Source organism: Schistocerca serialis, chromosome 9, assembly GCF_023864345.2.
Source record: "Schistocerca serialis cubense isolate TAMUIC-IGC-003099 chromosome 9, iqSchSeri2.2, whole genome shotgun sequence".
Classification (NCBI taxonomy): Eukaryota; Metazoa; Arthropoda; class Insecta; order Orthoptera; family Acrididae; genus Schistocerca; species Schistocerca serialis.
The window spans coordinates 203,825,226-203,847,528 of record NC_064646.1 but is presented as its reverse complement, the minus strand read 5'-3'; positions in this window follow the sequence as shown (position 1 = coordinate 203,847,528).

Genomic DNA, 22,303 nt, shown 5'->3' with positions numbered 1-22,303 from the left:
ACTGAAATGAATATCAAACTGTGGAAAACTAAGGATGGAATAACGACAGTGTTACGAAAGGATAGATTCTATGCATCATATAGAGAAGATGTTGAGTCACAAACAGGCACAACAAAAAGGAGGAGGACTTTTTTCTCCGAAAGTTTAAATGTATAGCAGTCCTTTTGTTGTGCCAGTCTGTGACTCCCTGTCTTGTCTACATGGTGAGTAGCAGTCTATGTTTTTCATAATATTACATGAATATCCAATATTTAAAAAGTATATTGAATATTACATATTTCAATGCTGCAGAAGTACTAAAGAAATAGAATATTTTAATTTTTAAGTGCCTGAGACAACTCCTATGCATACATCTGTCAGTGGTTTTTCTGTATTGTAATTGAGATTGGAGGTCCTCGTTTTTATATGATTACTAATTTTTCCCTTGTGTTTAAACACAGTTGTGGAAGATTGTCTATTTTTTGTGTACTGTTCAGTCTTCCCTAAAGACTATGGTTTCTGATACGATAGTGTATTATGCAGATTAAAATTCAACTAATTTGTTAAATTTAGTTTTGATTTTAGTAAATTATTCATTAATGCTCGTATAACATGCACAATGTCAGAAAAAGTTTATATTTTATAAGAGTATTGTACACCCAATTATGGTAGTTTTATAAAATGATGTACAGAATTTAAATTAAGCAAAAAATATGTGTGAGTAAACAAACAAAGTTTGCATGTGTACTGTAGTGAGCTGTGGAATTGTCTGTCTACCTTTGTTCTTGGTTCTTGATCTTCCTATCTCCCCCCCCCCCCCCTTTTTTCATGAACCCTTTTTATTAATGGTAGTCCAATGCATATCTCCAATTTTGCTTATCATATTGTAGATTTTATTTAAGTTATTTTCATTTAGTAATCTTACTTCCAAATGTGAGTGGCACTTCGAAAATTTTATTCACGGCTAACCTACAAATAAAATCAAGCAAAATTTAAGAACATCCCATCAACTGCAATATATTGGTGAATTAGATACACCACCATAAGGGTTTCATAATTGGGTTACAAATTATAGTGCATAAATGACTGGAGGTAAAATAATCATCATCCCAGGCATCTCTGTTTCATCAAAATTTTGTAGCTGTTGCCTTTAGCATTGCATTGTAACACTATGTCTCTCTCTCTCTCTCTCTCTCTCTCTCTCTCTCTCTCTCTCTCTTTCTCTCTCTCTCATCAACAGTAACACATCAAATGTGAAACCACAGAAAAATGTTCAGTTGCATTATAGGGAAAAATTAAATGCCAACTATGTACAAGCAGCAATTTTTCCCCTCACTTCCAAAGAATATAACATCAGGCTAGTAAGAGCCAAGCAGCATGCCGTTGACAAAATTTTCGTTGTGCTCCCTCACTTTATGCGTGCGCGTGCGCGCACACACACACACACACACACACACACACACACACACACACACGTGCACTGAAAATACATTATAGTACTATGAGCTACATTCTCTGATGTTTGAAGTTATCACTGTAAAAGCTCAGGACTGTATTTTTCAAATATGCATGATTCATTTGAAGTAGTGATTGTAACAGAGCAAAATATATATATTCTTTCAGCTTACATAATAATTTTCATGCATTCAGTTTGGTGTACTGTTGTAATTTCCATTATATTGTCAGTATGATAATGTGACCTATTGTATTTCTTTTATTGATACACCACTGTGATTGTTTCCTGGAATATTTACGTGTTTATTTAACACGTTTGTCATCTTAATTAATTACATTGGTTTCATACCAAATGGGAATAAATACAGTGCTCACTTATTGGCGTGCAAGGTGATAGCAGGTGTGCAGAGACAAAGAATCTAGAGCTTTTGAAACAAAGTTCCTGTAGCATAGAGAGGAAAAATAACTATAAAACTAATGTGTTATGAGAGACCAGATGGGAAGGTCTCATAGGTCCGTGAAGCAAGAGAGGCATCTTCGCATAAAGTGGAGTGGAATTTAATACAGATTCGTTATTTCAGTCCTTTTGTATATGATGAGCTACAGTAAGTGTAGGTCTGCTGTCACCTTCTGTACCAGTAAGTAGACATTGTCCTCTCATCATTTAATTTTAAGTTTTTTTTACTACCTTTTCCAGAACAGATATTTGTTGTAAATAATATTGTAGAAATACTTAGCAACAAAATTTTCTCTTTAAATACAGACATTATATGTTGCAATTTTCTCTTTGAAAAGAGGTTGTCTTTCAACAGCTTTCATAAATGTAAGATTATTTTGCTTTTTACTCCAACAGTGTCAGAGAGAGTCTGAAAACATAGACATGTATTCATACTCACCAGTGCCTTATTTTTTGTGGATTTTAAATCTTATAATACTAATGTGAATACTGTGATTGAAAGTTCTTAAATGTAGAATATTTTTCTTTAAAAGAGAATTAAAAACAATTCTTTGTACAAATGTAATCAAAGCTTTAAACAGAAAACACAGTATTTTTGTTGCTGCATACAACATTGTATTATTGTAAAGTAACATTGTGATTTATGTTATGGGGCATTAAAGCTACTTTTTTTCTAATGTGTCTTTTTTTTAATATTAGAACCAAAGAAGCAAATAAATAAGAGTTGGTGAGATGTAAATAACACAAAGCCACCTTAACTTTTCTGAACTTTCTGTCGTCAGAATGTGTTTTAAAAAAAAAAAACCCACTGGCAGCTCATCAGTTAAATATTTTTGTACTGTTCATAAGATTTATTTCAAATGTTTGGTTAGTGCTTGCAGTGAATATTTTTCCACTACACAGTATCTGTACACAAGACATAAGCTGCTATGAATCACACTGCAAAACTCAGATGTCATATGAAACACCACAAAAAAATCATCTATAATTAATCAAGATGTTAAGCAATTGAAACAAAACTGAGCTTCAGTAGCTCTTGAGCAAATTTACATAGACACGATTAAGACAAAATGTTATAAATTCTAATTTCTGTTTTAATATTACTTTATTATTTATTCTACATTATAAATACTTTTTGCTGTGTGGTGTTGGAGAACTAACAGGGAAAAACTGCTAAGGTATTTTTTATAGCGTTTGAGGCTTTGAAATTAAAATAATCAGGATGTATACAACCGGGAGATCTGGGAATTTTTTTGTCCAGGAGAAAACCGGGGAATGTTTTAGAATTCCAAGAATATTTCATTGTTTTAGTTTTCAGTTAAATTTTTGTAATTTTGACTGGTAAGAACCAATATTCTAACAAAGGATATTACTGTATGCCGCTACTGCAGAATAGTACTGCTGCAATAAAACATGAATGAGAGGAAAGCTTGAAAATAAAACTTAAGTTGCAAAGGAAATGTGCCATATATAACAACATAACGCAGTGCTCATACAAGCATCTGCCAACAGCAAAATGTGTCAAAGGGTTTGGGAAGACTATGCAATGCTTTGTAACAACAAATTGCCTCAGAAGTGCGTGATGTCACAGTTGTTTACATTAATTCATTTAAGCAGTTGCAAGTAGGCTCATGCACATGCGCTTGAGTTGCGTATGAGTAGTACCATCTTCTGCTTCTGGCTACAGAAGTGTGGCTGTTAGCTATATAAGCAGTAGCAGGAAGCAGCCAGATGCTACCCGGAAAAATTTTGCTGGCACACCTAAGCTGCCAGATTTATGCATGCATAACAGGCCCGGATCTAGGAGGCGGGGAGCGCCAAATTCATTTTCTTGAGGGAAAAACCTTGTTTCACAAAGCGCTCAGCATGCAACACACATTGGTCTATCGATTATTCATATGATTTCGAAACGCATTCCTGTTGGTGTTTGAACATTTTCGAACACATTCTAAGTTGATTTCCAAATGAATCATAAATTGATGTTTCAATATGTGCATAGTGTACGTGATCTCTCTGCCAGAGGAATCCCCTTAGCATCTAGAAATAAACTCCCTACAGACAAAAGGGGATGGGGCTGTACGAGCAGAAAAGCCACACGGGTGATTGCCAATCGCTGTTTGTTTATGTGGTTGACTGGGTTTGCGAATGATCAGTGTTGCTATAATTACTAGTGAAATCCATAGATTCAGACTACCAGAATGGAAATAAATAACTAAGAGGTAAGAAAGATTATGACTTATCTTCTCCGTGTATCCAAGAAAATGAAATCTTGACAGAAAATTTGTGGCAAGTGCGCTACACTACTAATGGCCAATTGTACATTTACCGGCTAGCAGCCACTTAAGTTCTATTCTGGGAGCAGCACAGAAAACACGTTGTAAGAACGTATAATGATGCCTAACTGGAGAATAAACACGGGATAACTAAACTGGTGATTGTGGCAGGGTTAGTGAAGTTAACCAGAGAATATGTTTTGACACTGGCTGGAGTAGTTACAGAATTAGTGATGACTAGATTGTTTGTTAGAACAAGGAAGGAGAAGAAATGGTGACATCACACAAATTATGGAAGAATAAGACAATTCCAAATTTATATAAAAATTTCGTACTACTACTTTTCGATCTCTTTCTTGAGAAGCTGGAGCGTATTAATGAAATGTGAAACTATTTTCTAAGATAAAGCTTTTTGCTTGTAGTAGACCTAACAGGCATTTGGTATTGGTACTTCAAGAATTATATTCTGTCATGTTATAAAAATTACCATTTGCGCCAAAACAGTCTCTTTTATTTGGTGTGTGTTACAATTACTCGGATATTAGACAGGCCTATTTCGTTTTATCTAGCTGACAGTGACAAAATACATGCAATCAGATCGAGAAACCACTCCAGTCTTGGGTACTATTTGTACTAACAGGATTTTTCACTATTAGATGGTGACATTTTGCCTTTTCAATAGCAAAACGTTTGACAAACTTTGGTGAGGTAATAGATTCTTTCACAGAAGGAAAGCACACCATGTAAAGCTGTAGCAAGGTTAGAGAGAAAAAAAATGCTAGGACTTAAGGATTGAAGAAATGTGTACTGTCTTGCTTCTCTCTTGTCTTTACTGCTTTTATGTTTCCTATATTTAATTTTATGTCGCACAAAACAACAAGGTTTTTTTTTTTTAAGAAAAAGATGTGTAGGGTGTCAAACCGGCCACCTGGGAGCAGGAGGGGCACCACAGGACATTTTAATTTCCACTGTCCTCAATATAGTTTGATGGCACCCATTACAAAATATACATGTTTGAATTCTACAGAGCGAAATACAGTGACATGCGATAGAAGGATGCTGTATGAAGAGGGGGTGGCACTATGCTTTAGCATACCTAGTACCAAATAGCTTTAGAAGGTCCAAATATGAATTTTCCAATTATAGGGTGTATACGTGGACAAGGAAAAAAAAAAATCATGATTTTTCCCCGTTAAAAATACTCTTTCTCCCGGATGAAAATACACTTTTTCCGTGCTAAGTGACAGTATACTCTTCCTCGGCACCGTAAAACTCAATCCTCGAACACATGTGGCTTATGTATCAGACTCTTCAGAAAGATGTGCGCTACAAAATGAATGTATTTTTGAAAGGTCAATTTTTAAAATTTTTCCCCTTCGTTGATTGCTCCCACGTCAAATGAAAACAAAATGGATATCTGTGGCCGGGAGCTATCAAGTGAATTAAACACAGTCACATAATTACAGCAGGCTAAAATATATTATTAGTTTCAGATTTTACTTTATTTCCAAGTTTCTGGCACTCAAAAACATTAATCGCCTTCATGAACAATGAATTTAGTTTTGTCAGTTTGCTAAAGAAATTTGGCTTTTATTAATATTTTCCGCTGAGGCAGTTAATTTATTTGAAACTAAGTGTTTAATTCCACATTATTGGCTAGTTTCAAATGTTCACTGCATTTGAAGTGCATGTTTTCATCTTCTAGCACGTATGAGATTATGCCATAATAAAGAACGAAACATGAGATAATACAGTACTTATACTCCTAGAAAGTTTACATCCGAATCTGGACATATGAATGTGCACATTAAGCTGAATTATGCATTTTAGTGTGGTTCACGAAATTCCAGTGCTTGTGAAGTATCCTCTGATGTCTTGTTTGTAGATGAAGATGAAATGGGAGATACGATACTGTGTGAAGAGTTTGACAGAACACTGAAAGACCTGAGCCGAAACAAGGCCCCGGGAGTAGACAACATTCCATTAGAACTACTGACAGCCTTGGGAGAGCCAGTCCTGACAAAACTCTACCATCTGGTGAGCAAGATGTATGAGACAGGCGACGTACCCTCAGACTTCAAGAAGAATATAATAATTCCAATCCCAAAGAAAGCAGGTGTTGACAGATGTGAAAATTACTGAACTATCAGTTTAATAAGTCACAGCTGCAAAATACTAACGCAAATTCTTTACAGACGAATGGAAAAGCTGGTAGAAGCCGACCTCGGGGAAGATCAGTTTGGATTCCGTAGAAATATTGGAACACGTGAGGCAATACTGACCTTACGACTTATCTTAGAAGAAAGATTAAGGAAAGGCAAACCCACGTTTCTAGCATTTGTAGACTTAGAGAAAGCTTTTGACAATGTTGACTGGAATACTCTCTTTCAAATTCTAAAGGTGGCAGGGGTAAAATGCAGGGAGCGAAAGGCTATTTACAATTTGTACAGAAACCAGATGGCAGTTATAAGAGTCGAGGCGCATGATAGGGAAGCAGTGGTTGGGAAGGGAATGAGACAGGGTTGTAGCCTCTCCCCAATGTTATTCAATCTGTATATTGAGCAAGCAGTAAAGGAAACAAAAGAAAAATTCGGAGTGTGGTGTCACCACCAGACACCACACTTGCTAGGTAGTAGCCTTTAAATCGGCCGCGGTCCGTTAGTATACGTCGGACCCGCGTGTCGCCACTATCAGTGATTGCAGACCAAGCGCCGCCACATGGCAGGTCTAGAGACACTTCCTAGCACTCGCCCCAGTTGTACAACCGACTTTGCTAGTGATGGTTCACTGACAAAATACGCTCTCATTTGCCGAGACGATAGTTAGCATAGCCTTCAGCAAGGCGCCATGTTCAGTTACTATTGATATTGTGAATAATGTACAGTCAAGAGTGACGCTCATCATTAATGGATTAAAGTTAAGTATTCCACCAGCTACGTTCGTTTTTCTAAATTCTAATTTCCTTGTCCTGTTCCAGACCTCACGCCAGCCTGCGTGAGCTAAAACGCGTGCCTTTCGGCTTCCTCTAATAATCACGGTGTTGGCTCTCCTGCCAACCCACAACACGGAGTAGGTATTAAAATCTATGGAGAAGAAATAAAAATTTTGAGGTTCGCCGATGACGTTGTCATTCTGTCAGAGACAGCAAAGGACTTGGAAGAGCAGTTGAACAGAATGGACAGTGTCTTGAAAGGAGGATATAAGATGAACATCAACAAAAGCAAGACGAGGATAATGGAATGTGGTCGAATTAAGTCTGGTGATGCTGAGGGAATTTGATTAGGAAATGAGGCACTTAAAGTAGTAAAGGAGTTTTGCTATTTGGGGAGCAAAATAACTGATGATGGTCGAAGTAGAGAAGATAAAAAATGTAGACTGGCAATGGCAAGGAAAGCGTTTCTGAAGAAGAGAAATTTGTTAACATCGAGTATAGATTTAAGTGTCAGGAAGTCGTTTCTGAAAGTATTTGTATGGAGTGTAGCCATGTATGGAAGTGAAACATGGACGATAAATAGTTTGGACAGGAAGAGGATAGAAGCTTTCGAAATGTGGTGCTACAGAAGAATGCTGAAGATTAGATGGGTAGATCACATAACTAATGAGGAGGTATTGAATAGGATTGGGGAGAAGAGAAGTTTGTGGCACAATTTGACTAGAAGAAGGGATCGGTTGGTAGGACATGTTCTGAGGCATCAAAGGATCACAAATTTAGCATTGGATGGTAAAAATTGTAGAGGGAGACCCAGAGATGAATACACTAAGCAGATTCAGAAGGATGTAGGTTGCAGTAGGTACTGGGAGATGAAGAAACTTGCACAGGATAGGGTAGCATGGAGAGCTGCATCAAACGAGTCTCAGGGCTGAAGACCACAACAACAACAACAGCAGGAAAAAAATTGCGAAGGGTTGTTTGAAGAGCGTTACTTTCAAATTAATTTCCTTTTAGGCAAGATGGACTATGTGGGAGAATGCACGATGTATTTCTTAAATTACTGAGTTTTTAACTCTCATTTAAAAACCAACTCTTTGAGGTCGACCATTTAGAAGAATTTCGGGCGCAGAAGATCAGACATTTATGTCGTTATTAAAAATTTTACTGGCACATTTGTGTGAGGTATCTTAAAGTACAACATGTGCAAAAAAGTTCAGCATTGTACGTGAAAGCTTTTCCTTTCTTGTAGCAACACTACGTATATTAATTTAAACGATTACTTTTCCTATTTGTGTGTTCGGACTACTTAACAGTGAAGTTGCTATTGGCTGACTACATCATGTGTCCCGCTGTCATCGGCTGGTGAGATCACGTGACATGAGCTATGACTGGCTCACAAAAGCACATTGCAGTCTCTATTGCAATGCTTCGGAACGTAACATGGTGTTTGGTGGAATTTGAATTTACACTTACATAGTACGAAAATATGCAGCGTACTTGTTGTTGCACATCAAAGATCTTTCTAAAAGTGTTTTTTTTTCCCCCTGAGCTTTGTTTTCTAAAGTGGCAGGAAATTCAACGCTAGTATATAAAACCATAACCATTCAGAAGATTGATAAGTTTTACTGTTCCGAGGAATAGTATACGGTCACTTAATAAGGAAAAAGTGTATTTTCACCCAGGAGCAAGTGTATTTTTGACCAGGAAAAATCCGAGAATTTTTGTTCCTTGTCTTGTATATACTCAAATAATTGAATTACATTCTAGCATTGTATGTAAGATAAAAGTTCTTCACAATCACTTTTGTTCAGATTATTTTATCCCTGAAAAAAGTGATGTAAATTAAAACACCATGCAGGCCATTTTTAGAATGAAAAGAAAAACTATTATGAGAGCCATTACGTGTTGCAGAGGAACAACAAAGAAGTTTGTGTACTGAAGCCCCACAGGCATAGATAAAAACAATGCAGTGAAATGTTCCACAGTGATGATCATAGGTATAACGCTCTTGGTATTTAAAGTTATACATGTTATATATTCATTATGACATTAAATGGAAAACCTGAATGGCTGTTCGAATCATTGGTGAAATATGATGATGTCTATTACATGTGAAATTCAGGATTCTTTCAAAAAAAGACCAAAGAAAATGGAAATTTTCTTGAATTCAGAAATAATAGGAGAGTGACAGATCATGTGAACAGGAGAGACATATATAAGGCAGAATAAAATGTAGAGTTATAGTTAGTTTCATTATATGCAATACTTTTTGATACAAAATAACACATGGTGATTGTGATCACTTCCACCGAAAAAATCTTTAATTTCCCAAATTGTGTGGATTTCATGCATTTGTTATCAAGGAAGGAAAAAAATCAGTTTCTGAAGAACATGGGCTTAAAATAGGTTACACATTACTAAATTCCAGCTGCTGTGGCCAAGTGGTTCTAGGCGCTTCAGTTCGGAACTGCACTTCTGCTAAGGTCGCAGGTTCGAATCCTGCCTCGGGCATGCATGTGTGTGCTGTCCTTACGTTAGTTAGGTTTAAGTCTAGGGGACTGATGACCTCAGATGTTAAGTCCCATAGTGCTAAAGCCATTTCAACCATTACTAAATAACTATTACTACATATAATAACAATGATAAGAAACAACTGAAGCACAAATTAAGGCTTACCATTCAGTTTGAAGAATGCGGTTTTCCACTGAGATGGAAGGTGTTGAATGTCATTTCCATAACCACTGATTGGTGAGAATGATTATTGGCATCACTGTGATGAATAGTAACTGGTAAAAGTGTGGGAAAGTGTTTTTTTGTCATATGCCCTTTTATTTGCTCGATATCATACCAACCTCATGATGTATTCAAATTCCAATATTTTTAATCACGTTCTGTCTTCTTTTGTAGCTATTTTCGCCATGGCTAATTACATTTTATGTGTGGGTAGTTTCTTCCTTCAATGATAAATTTTCTAAAAGTTATACTAATTTAATGTTTTGTCAGTCATGTAACCTTTTATCTTTTGCATATCATATTAAAACTTCAAGATACATGGAGTGAAATCCCTACTGTATCCTGTCCTCATGCTTAACTAGTTTCTGATACGAAATCACTGCTGGTATTTATTGCTTACTCGAAAATTGCTTACTGTAGTCTGTAGTATGTGTTTACCTTCTGCATTTTTACAAGGTTGTAAGATTATTAAACACTTATCAAAACTAGCTAGAATGAATTTATGTACTGAGGACCAAAGGTTTGGCATTTAAGAATAATGATCTGATTAATAAAAAATATCTCTCTTGATTTTCACTGGCAGCTTACTTTCTAATGTGTCAGTGTGTTCTGATAAATTTATTTGAAACTGCTTCAAAATAATAAGCAGTAATCAACCACAAACAAAAGTACAGCAAGTCACATTGAATGTCATAATGTATGTAATATCATTCCAGAGGGAATGAGAGCGTCGCACCGAGGAGTGCCACATCACTTGCCCTTTATTTCAGCAGTCATATCACATATCGTATCATCTCAGTGTGAATTGGAACTTAGTTCTATTGATATACACTCTAAGACAAAAAAGACGATGCATCAGAGTAGTTATGCAAATTGGTCACAAATTGATACTAATACGTTTATTGACAGAAAATGCACAATTGTAAACTTTGGCAACTGATGGCCGAATGTGTGACACTGCAGCTCATTTGCACCACACAGCTGACAAACGATAGTCAACAGGGGACATTTTGATACTAGCCTCTGTGAATTCCATTCTGTGTACTCAGTTGGACAGTAACTATGACTCACAGACAGGCATGTGAACAATAATAACAATTGTCAGCAATTGAGAGAGGATGTGTAATTGGGGTCAAAGAAGCTAGTTGGAGTAATTGCTTGCATTTTAATAGTGATGCCTCTATTCAACGATGTTGGCAGGAATGGGTGAAGCATGGCTGAACACAGCATTAAGAAGGAAGCAATCAACCTAGAGACAACAGAATGTGAAGGCTGAGTAATCATCAGAGAGGCACTCAGAGCCCTAGATTTATCATCACTGATCCAACATTAAACTAGTGCTTCAGTGACCCCAAGGACCATTAATAGGTACCTCACAGAAAGAAGGCTAAGCTCATGGCACCCCTTGTGCTGGCTACCATCGACCTCTGTGCACCAACAAGCCTGTTTGCAGTGGTGTTGGGACATTTGGCCTGGAATTCCTTTGACTGAAGTAGAATGAACCATCTTTAGTGATGAGTCCTTCTTCAAACTGAGCTCCAGTGACCAGCAAAGATGTATCTGGAGACGCCCCGGACAGTTGTGGGATGTACCGCATACATAATGCCAACTCAAGTTGAAGACACTCCAGCACCCACCGTATAGCCCTGATCTCTTGCCATGTGATTATTATACCTTCAGCCCCTTCAAAAAGGCCTTGAAGGATCAACAATTCCTGTTGAAGATAATGAGCAGCAGGCAGTTTGGATTTCTTCACATAGCGGGACACAGTGTTTTATCAAATGGGTTTCTTCAACCTGATGCATCAGTGGGAAGAGTGCCTCAATGCTTACGGTTATTTTGCCTAATTGGAATACTTATTCTGTACTGTACGGCATTCAAACGGAAACTTGGTCATCGTCCCTTACACTGCTGCTGTGATAAGTCCCTTTTGGGCCTCAGATACACAATGCACATTTGATCCATGTTGAAACACTGAGCAAGGTAGCACAGTTGTTAGTACACTAGGTAGCACAGTTGTTAGTACACTGGACTCACATTCGGGAGGACAACGGATCAGCCATCCTGATTTAGGTTTTCCATGATTTTCCTACATCGCTTCAGGCAAATGCTGGGACAGTTCCTTTGAAAGGGCATGGTGATTTCCTTCCCCATCGTTCCCTAATATGAGCTTTTGCTCCATCTCTAATGACCTCTTTGTAGATGGGACGTTAAACACTAATCTCCTCCTCTTCTTCCATGTTGAAACCTGAAAGATAACTGTTAAACTTTGACAAACGGACTGCTGTTAGTACTTTAACAATATTCAAATTGTAAAAATTGGTCTTCTGTGTTTTTCTCCATTGCTAGCTTCAGTTCCTTTACTCCGTGGGCGACATGGAGCTCCTGTGGATTGTCCTTCTTGCTGCAGTGTTCACTCGCACCGTTCTCAGCTCTCCTTTCTCTACAACATATGAGGTGGTTGACAAAAGTAATGAGACTGACAACACTGCAAGTGATCTGACAATGCTGTGTTCTACTTTTCTAGACTGGGGTGTTCATTCTTTCCAGATGCTCAGTCTGAGTTTCAGCTCCATGCATACATCACATGATTTTTGAGAGTGCCATCAGTGAAGTTATGTTTTTATAATGTGTTACAAATATGGAACAACGGAATTTAGAGCAATGTTATGCCATCAAGTTTTATATTGAACTTGGAGAATTTGCAAGTGTGACCTGTGAAAACTCGAAACAGGCCTGTGGGAACCATTCAAGTTTTCCACTGGCATAAAGCATTTTTAGAAGGCTGAGAACATCTTGAAGATGACCATAGTTCTCGGAGACTTTCAACTTAAAAAACTGATGAAAATACTGAATGTGTGCATGCTCTTGTGAGATCAGATTGACATTTAACTATAAGGATGACACGTGTTTTACACAGATTCCTTGGAAGACTCAGTAAAAGGGTGAATTTAGTGAGACCAGACATTCCAGATAAGTGGATGCTGCATCATGACAGTGCCCCATGTCACACAGCCACTTCCATCATGGAATTGTTGACCCCAAAAGGCATTCTTGTTCTTTTCCCAGAATTGAAAAATGTCTCAAAAGGACATCATTTTGGAAGTCTAGAGAACATTCAAAAGAATGTGACCAACATGTTAAAGACCCTAAGAGCATTCCAGACTGGGAACAATGACTCTTATCAGTGTATATCTGTCAAAGGGAACTGATTTGAGGTGGACGATATTGTTGTTTGAAAAAAGTAAAAACTTTGGTAGGTAAAAAAATAGTCTCATTACTTTTCTCACACAGCTCATATTACACACAGCAATTACAACGTAGGAAAATAAATTTGCATAGCACCAACTCTGTTTTAACGTGATTCGTAACTAGTTTTGGGCAATAAAATATATCGTGATGCCTGTTGTATCGGTAGTGAGGTGGCCAGTAAATACAAGTAGACACCTACATAAAGGTAACACATTAATAAGTTTATTTACACTATGCACACACAATGATTGTACTGTACATAACTTTGAATGCTGCAGGTTCTTCTGTGATGCTGAATTATTTACAATTAGAGTAATGTTCTTGAGAGCAACAAAATAGTCTTGACTGGTGATTCACATATGGTAAATAAGCCTGAATGTTAATAATAGTTAGTAACATTGAACTACTTCACTGTAATGTTCCTCACTGCAGTCTTCCCTATTAATGGTCATAAGTGTGTGATGAATTCAGTCATTGCACAATGCAAAATTTGTACTAACATCTCCCAATGATATTTCATCCTTTCAGAAGAAATATTTGCTGGGCCTTCTTTAATTAGCTTCACTATGAAATTTCTTAATAGGTGAGAGTAAGAAGAATGTCTCCGTGACACTTCACAAAATGGAAAGTTGGTAATTGTATCTTGTCCCTCTCAAAATAGAGGAAGAAAGAAAGAAATGAAGTATAAGAAAAGAGGAGATCTGAGCCGAAGCAAAGATTATAGTTGCCCAAAGAAGATTCCCATCCCTTCCCCCACCACAGGATTTCCTTCCTGGACCATTCTTCGCAGGGGACAGAGGATAAACGTGACTGCTGACCCTACAGAACATTAATCCCCAGCTTCACAGTATCAGGCCCCAAAAAGTAATCCTGAACCCGCCAGTTCATTTATTCCTTGGGAGGCATGGAGCTTCTGTGAGCATGTCTACTTGTCACCAAATTCACTTGCACCAGTCTCAGTGCACTCATCTCTACAAAATATTACAAACAGCAATTACAACAAAGGAAATTAAATGTACATAACAACAGTGCTGTTCTAACTTAAACTTAACATAAAGTTGGTTCATAGCTAAGTTTGGATGATAAAATATGCCGTGACTCCAACCACCCAACTTTGGCAAGTCACAACTTAGAACAACTAATTAACCCATTAATGCTGGATTTTTTTTATGATGTTTGATTTACTATGTCTCAAGGCTACTTAAATAAATGAAATGCTGGGTAAGAATAATTATCAAAATAAATGCTTTTGCCATATGGCAATGCTAGGCGCTTACAGGATCTAATATTCCGCCTGTATGTAAGCACTCAGTATAGGTATGGTTGGCCATATTCAGCTATATAATTAACCCTTATAGTTCAGCATTCACAAACATACTATAAGTGTACAGTAAATGAATTATTAGATGAACAGTATGCCATACGTCTACCAGGAATGAAACAGATTGAAACACTCAGTGCATAATCCTGCTTTGCATTTTGAACACATTGTTCTTACACTTACGTTTATTTCCAGAACACCTTTTCTGTTTCTTCTCTTCTGTGTGTTGAACAAAACGATCAGTCAGGTCAAGCCTTATGGAATCAGATATATGATTACCTGTAGAAGCGTTTAATGCAGATGGTCTTCCAGCCCTTTGGGAAGAACCTGGGACTTACATAACAGCAGTTTTACTGTTTCCCCCCTGAATTGTGGTTGAGTAATTTTTGATGTACCTAATTTCTTATACAGAAAATTAACTGTTCTGCAAAGCTACATCAAGCATCCATGAGCACAGGGGTCAATACCATTTCTTACTGTGAATTGCTATTTGGTAGCCTCCCAGATTTTGGTACATGTTATACTTTGCAATTACTTGGGGCCTCAGGATTGTAACATTCCTCTTTGTTTTCTGAAAAAACCTTTTAATCATACCAACAGGTTGGCTGCCATATGAGAAGGAGATCATTGTGACTACCACATTGTCCATCCAACAGACATACAGCAATCCATCATTTCTCTCAATTACTGTTTCACAGTACCCATAACCTTTCTTCGAAATAGTCTTTACTTTGAAGTGGACAGTTTTTTGGAATTTTATTTTCTCTTATAGTTCTAATGGCTGAATACCCAGATAATTTGAAAAATGAAAGGGACAGAACCAGAAAAGAATTTATTTATGAAAAATGTAATATTACTCCATCTTTCATCAAGTAATGCTAGTAAGGGTCTCACTGCCTTGTCAAATACTTTCCCATACTCTGCGTTTGCATTTGGCCATTTTTCCTGCTAAAGCTAAAATTTAACTAATTAACCATTCCTAGTGGTGAGACTTCATATTTTGTACCCAAATCGTATTATTTTACCTCTTATGAATTGCTTGCAACCATGGCAGCCACAATATTTAGCGATGCATTCGTCATCTGACAGATGCTCTTCAGGTACAAAATTATCTACATCACACTTCTTTAGCATTTCCGTAACTGGACAGATTTTCCAAGCTTTATCATTAGGATTAATTTTGGTGTTATCACCACAGTGCATAAATTGACAGATTTGTAGAAATCTATCCCACCACTTGTAGTTATACATAGCTTGATTCTTCATGTCGTCATTATTACCCCAGTAATTTCTTTCAGATGCCAAAATATTGTACCCACCAACAGACAAAATCCCAATAAAACATTCAATCTCATCAGCTGTCGCATTTGGATCTGGACAGTTAATAAACATTGCATAACATCTTGTTTCATAAACTAAATGCTCAATTATCTCCTTCTCTATAAACCTTTAAAAAATCTCAAAAGGAGACAGATGTTTATACAGGGTGTTTCTGTAAGAGCAAGCAGAAAGTAACAGGACATAGAGAATGGCCCACTGAACAATTTGAGGTAGGGAACGTACGGGCAGAGAAGCCAGCTAAAGGAGGTATGGAAGTAAACTTGTCTAGCATTACTGTTTTCCTGTTTATTTACAACTAACATGCATACAAGTTTATACATACTGCACTGTTAATTTATGTGTAGATTCTTCATTTCCTGCAAGGAAACATGGGGGACAAGGCTGTACAGGGTACGATTACCTAACATGCATCACCTGTCATGATGAGTGTTCATTTCTCTCGATGGACGAATGCAAGACTGGTTCGTTGGAAAGAAGAAACTTGAGGACTGATTTTGAAGAGGAGATTCTGGAATGTGTTACAACAGACCCTACAACAAGTACTCATCATATTGCACGTGAAAAGGGCACTGGGCATACTAGTGTGTGGTGAGTACTCCACAAACAACAATTACACCCACAGCAAGTCCATTGAATGTTTGTGACTGACTTTGCACCAATGGTCACTTTGTGTCAGTGGTTGCTCCAACAATGGATTGATCAACCAGATTTCCTCCAAGTCATGCTGTTTAGTGACGAGGCCTCATTTGATCGTGATGGAATTGCAGACAGCAGGAATAGCCATGTGTGGTAGAGTTACACCGTCAAGTAAGTTTTGCTGTGAACATGTGGGCTGGCATTGTAGGTGACAATCTCATTGGGCCATAGCTTCTACCTGGTCATCTGAATGGCCACGAGTACTTGAGGTTCGTGCAAAGAGTTCTGCCTGAGTTTTTGGAGAACGTTCCCTTTGCTGTTCGTGAGAGGATGTGGATACAACATGATGGTGCACCACCTCACTTCAGCGTGGATGTCCACAACCACCTCAATGCTGTATTTCCTTGTCACTTGATTGGAAGGGGAGACCCTACACCATGGCCTTCAAGGTCATCTGACATGGATCACCTTGATTATTTCCTGTGGGGATACGTAAAGTTACTTGTGTATGAGAACCCAGTGGATAGAGAGATGGAATTGGTTTCCAGAATTGTAGCTGCCTGTGATGTGGTTCAAAACAAACCAGGAAAACTATCACTATACCGTAACAAACCAGGAATATTTGTCAGGGTATGTCAGAATCTTGTTCGCCGATGTCATGCTTGTATTGAGGTTGATGACCATCAGTTTCGGCACATTTTGTAAGATACAGTACAGATGATATGTTCATAATGTCAATGATGATATTTGCAGTTAACTGTAACTAATGTAAATAAAAAAGTACACAGTAATGTGTTTTTATTCCTATTATCTCCTTAAGCTGGTTCTCCGACCCCAGGTTCCCTACCTCAAATTGTTCAGTGGAGCCTCCTCTACACCCTGTTAAATTTTTGCACACTCTTACAGAAATACCCTGTGTAGAGTAATCAGCTTCAGGAAATTAAGTATAGGATTCAGTGTGAAAAACTGCTTAGTTTATCCACTGTGATGGACCTGCTTCGAGTATGAAGGGGTTGGTATAGCACAATCATTGGTTGAAAGTAGAATAGAGTGTGAAGCTGGATCAGGCAAAGCTGAAGGTCCTGCCAATTAAGTAGCTGTGTCATAATCGATGACCATTCTTTCATTATTGGGAAGTCCAACTTCTGCATTAGCCCTGAACTCCTAAGATGATAAATTATCAGGAGGCCTGTAATGACATATGTTGTGGTAAGCTATATGTAAAATGTTAATTGCAAAATTGTGAATTATATGGGAAATAACATATTTACCAACCCTCTATTTCATCTCCTGAATCCTCATCTGTTTCTACAATGATATCTGGAGATTCCATGAAAGTACATCCAGTCATATCCTCAACTAGTAATACATCTAAGGCTTCAGCAAGTGAAAATCCTGGCCTAAAGTATAAGAAGGACACAAAAAATAATACCAGTAGTGCGAACGCCTAGCATTGCCATATGGCAACAGCAACATTCAAACTTAGATATGCCGGTCATTATTTACCCAAAATACTAAATATTATAAGATCAGGGTTCAGCAGTGCATCTGTAACACTACTACGTAATACGTTTCCAAAAAATTAATTTTATGTGCTCAGTAATAAACTTACTCCAAGCCCACACTCATGTTTTATTACAGCATCTGTCAACAATCTTGTTACTTTGATAACAGCACAGCAACATATAGACGGAAACCAATAATGACTGTATTGTTGAGTGCAGCATTCCTCTCTGAATTGAACGAAATGCTCCCCAACATTGTAGCTTGAAATTTGAATATACAGTAAAATATTTAGTTGAGCCCTGCGCACTGTTGCCATATAGCAACATGAGGCGTTAATGGGTTAATAACCATACATAATATTACATACTATCTTCATGCTGGCAGTTTAAGTATCAAGGAAAAGCTGCCTGATATTATACACAACAGTGACACATGTCCTTCACCATGTGAGGCTCCAGAGTAGTTGGCACATTGGACTAGCATTAGGGAGGATGACAGCATCTGGCCATCCTGATGTAAGTTTTTCATGATTCCCTTAAATCACTTCAGGCAAATGCCAGTATGGTTCCTTAAAACAATGTGAGTTTGTGCTCCATGTCTAACAGGCTCAATGTCAACAAACCATTAAATGCTAATCTTACTTCCTCGCGCATCACCTTCATATCACACACTTAAGGACTTATAATAATTCCCACATGACCACACCTTTGAGTATTCATTCCTATGTACCCTCTTCATTATCCCTCTTTACTAATCACCTTTATATATTCCTATCCATAAAGGTCAGCATTCCGTAAGAATAATGATACTGTTTACCCATAATCAACTTATTTAAGCATTCCTATTATCTCCTTTCTTAAAATAAATATACTATGAGCAACACCCACCACACACAGAGACATTCATTCACATCTGTTAGCAGGCCCGCTGCTTGCCCCATGGCGTCCGCGTGCAAACCTGATTTTGCCGCCCCCCTATAAAACTTTTTTTTTTTTTTTCACACTCGTATTAAAGACTCGCCATCGGTATTTTTGTAATATAAAATATTTTTAATACTAATTTTTACAAAAAAGATTCCATTTACATACTAAATCTCTAGCTATTACATATAAATGAGAATCACTGTTGGCAACTCCAAGAATACTTTAATTCCAGCTTGTTTTCTGACTTGAGTGAAAGTTTTCTTTGACACTTTCATATACTCACACAAATTGAACCTTTCTCACTTTCATAATTGCGAAATCTTCTGTTATCGTGCAAGTATCTTAACTGCCTATGATCTTGTGTTCTATTGAAATAATAGCAAAACTTGTAAGTCTCTGTTGATGCATTGTTGGCCTTAGATAATTGTATGATTTTTATTTTTGAAAATAAACTTTCACTGGATGCAACTGTGACTGGTAGAGTAAGAAATATTCTTAGCGATATTGCTTTGTTGGTGAAAGTTGATATTAAGTCACTTTTGAAAAGATATTGACGAATCGTGTATGGACCACAAGACAGATTTTCCCGGAAATGCAACCTTAATGCATTAGTTTTGTTGTAAAATGAAAATCTTTACAACGTTTCATCAATTCGTCATTAGGGTAACTAAATAATGTACTACTGAAAAAAACCAAAAATGTCGTCTAAATTTTTTAACTCTTCATTCTGTATATTAAGGAAATTAACATCTCATCTAGAATTCAGAAAAAATTTCTACTTTGAAATTAATTTTGGGGTCCAACCAAAATTCATCACAATGTTCATACTGAAACTGCATCGTTTTTCTTCTTGGGGGACATATATTTACTGGAGGGAAACCTGTTTCAGCATGTAGTTTGTTTGCCACATTGGTAGCTTCTTTTAAAACTATTTCAAAGTTGCCATCTGTGCGATATCGTGTGAATTTGTGTATCAAGCTCATTAACAAATTGATGCATATCTGAGTATTAATTGTCGGGTTTTGTGTCATTGTACTTAAAAAAGTAATTTCGCTCAAAACATTGCACCAGATTATGACAGTTAGAAATTTTAAAGCAAGTGACTTTGCTTTGAGAGTGGTGGTGCAATCCAAAGTAGAAGAAGCTTCTGATATTTCCCACAGAGCATCAAATATGTCTTCTGTGTAGGACTGCTTCAATTCTGCTAGACCATCTCATAGCACTTAAAAGCTTTTAGCTTTAGTTCTGTTATATGTCTGCAAATGACTGACCACCTAATTGTTGATGATGAAAAGAAGATGTAAATTTCTGGAATTACATCGATGAAACTGATGGTCTCGTGAGAAATATTTGCAGCATCATTTACCACTAAGTTTAAGCTATGAGATGAATATGGGACGTAAAATCCATTATTAATATCCAAAATTCTTCTCCGCAGTCCGTTATGTTTTCCACACTTGTCAGAGCCATTATCATAAACTTGTCTGTGAAAATTTTGAATGTCCAGTTTAAATTCAGAAAATAAATTCAAAACTAAATTTAACAAACCCTTAGCAGTTGAATGATAATTTGGCAGAAAACAATGAAAAGTTAATATTCCTCCACTTGTTGATTTAGATAAACATGCCTAAATATGACTGTTATTTGTTCTGTATGGCTTGCATCTGGTATGCAGTCTAATATGATGGCATATTTTATCATTGTATCTAGTAAATCAATAATATCATTTTGAATGTGATCTCCCAAATAGTGGGCCATACCCATCCGACTTGAGTCAGATTTTGATTCAGTTCTGCAAATATGTTTCCACATAACTGATGAGGTTGAAGAGTTCTCTTTCTCTTTTTGCTAAGTGATAATACCTGAGGTTATCCACTTGGGGGATTTACTGTTATTGGAACTTTTTTTTTTTTTTTTTTTTATTAAAAAAGGGGGGAAGTGGTAGTTGAAATAATATCTAAAAGTATTTAGAAAAGTCTCAAAATTGTTATCTACATTTTGAGACTGATATATATCCTGCCAGTTTTCTGTTTGTATGTGGGGCGGAAAGGTGTGGATATTGCTTTGACAGAAATTTGTAGTTTGTGTTGTAAACGTTTTTTGAGGGGGCTTACTTAGTGGTATCTGTATTATTAGGGCATTGTGGTCAGAGAATCCTAGCTTTACAGAGCATGCTGTGCATTCTGTGTCAATAGCTACTTGATCAAGACAAGATTCACTATGGTTGCTTATTCTGGTTGAGGATTTAACCTTTAGTTCCAGATTGTAGAGATTCATAAAGTTTTAGAAGTTTACATGGTTGCTATCTTCTACTAGGAAATCTATGTTAAAATTGCCACAGATTACAATTCTGTAGGATTTCTGTTTTGTTAGTTTTTCTAGTACTAAGGCCAAGTTCTTATAGAAACAGCTTAGGTTGCCTGAGGGTGATCTATATACTGATATAAAGTAAATACAATGTTCAGTGAGTTCTATACCCGATAATTCTATGTCTTTTTCACTGCTGCGGGAGTTGCATATGTCCAGTGGTAGAGCAATACTATTGATTTTTACAAATATGCAGCTCCCTCCACTACTGAATTTTTCCCTTGAGAAACGATTTATCAGTTTGAACTGTGGTATCATGTTGTTGTTGTTGTGGTCTTCAGTCCTGAGACTGGTTTGATGCAGCTCTCCATGCTACTCTATCCTGTGCAAGCTTTTTCATCTCCCAGTACCTACTGCAACCTACATCCTTCTGAATCTGCTTAGTGTATTCATCTCGTGGTCTCCCTCTACGATTTTTACCCTCCATGCTGCCCTCCAATACTAAATTGGTGATCCCTTGATGCCTCAGAACATGCCCTACCAACCGATCCCTTCTTCTGGTCAAATTGTGCCACAAACTTCTCTTCTCCCCAATCCTATTCAATACTTCCTCATTAGTTACATGATCTACCCATCTAATCTTCAGCATTCTTCTGTAGCACCACATTTCGAAAGCTTCTATTCTCTTCTTGTCTAAACTATTAATCGTCCATGTTTCACTTCCATACATGGCTACACTCCATACGAATACTTTCAGAAATGACTTCCTGACACTTAAATCAATACTGGATGTTAACAAATTTCTCTTCTTCAGAAACGCTTTCCTTGCCATTGCCAGTCTACATTTTATATCCTCTCTACTTCGACCATCATCAGTTATTTTGCTCCCCAAATAGCAAAACTCCTTTACTACTTTAAGTGCCTCATTTCCTAATCTAATTCCCTCAGCATCACCCGACTTAATTAGGCTACATTCCATTATCCTTGTTTTGCTTTTGTTGATGTTCATCTTATATCCTCCTTTCACGACACTGTCCATTCCATTCAACTGCTCTTCCAAGTCCTTTGCTGTCTCTGACAGAATTACAATGTCATCGGCGAACCTCAAAGTTTTTATTTCTTCTCCATGAATTTTAATACCTACTCCGAATTTTTCTTTTGTTTCCTTTACTGCTTGCTCAATATACA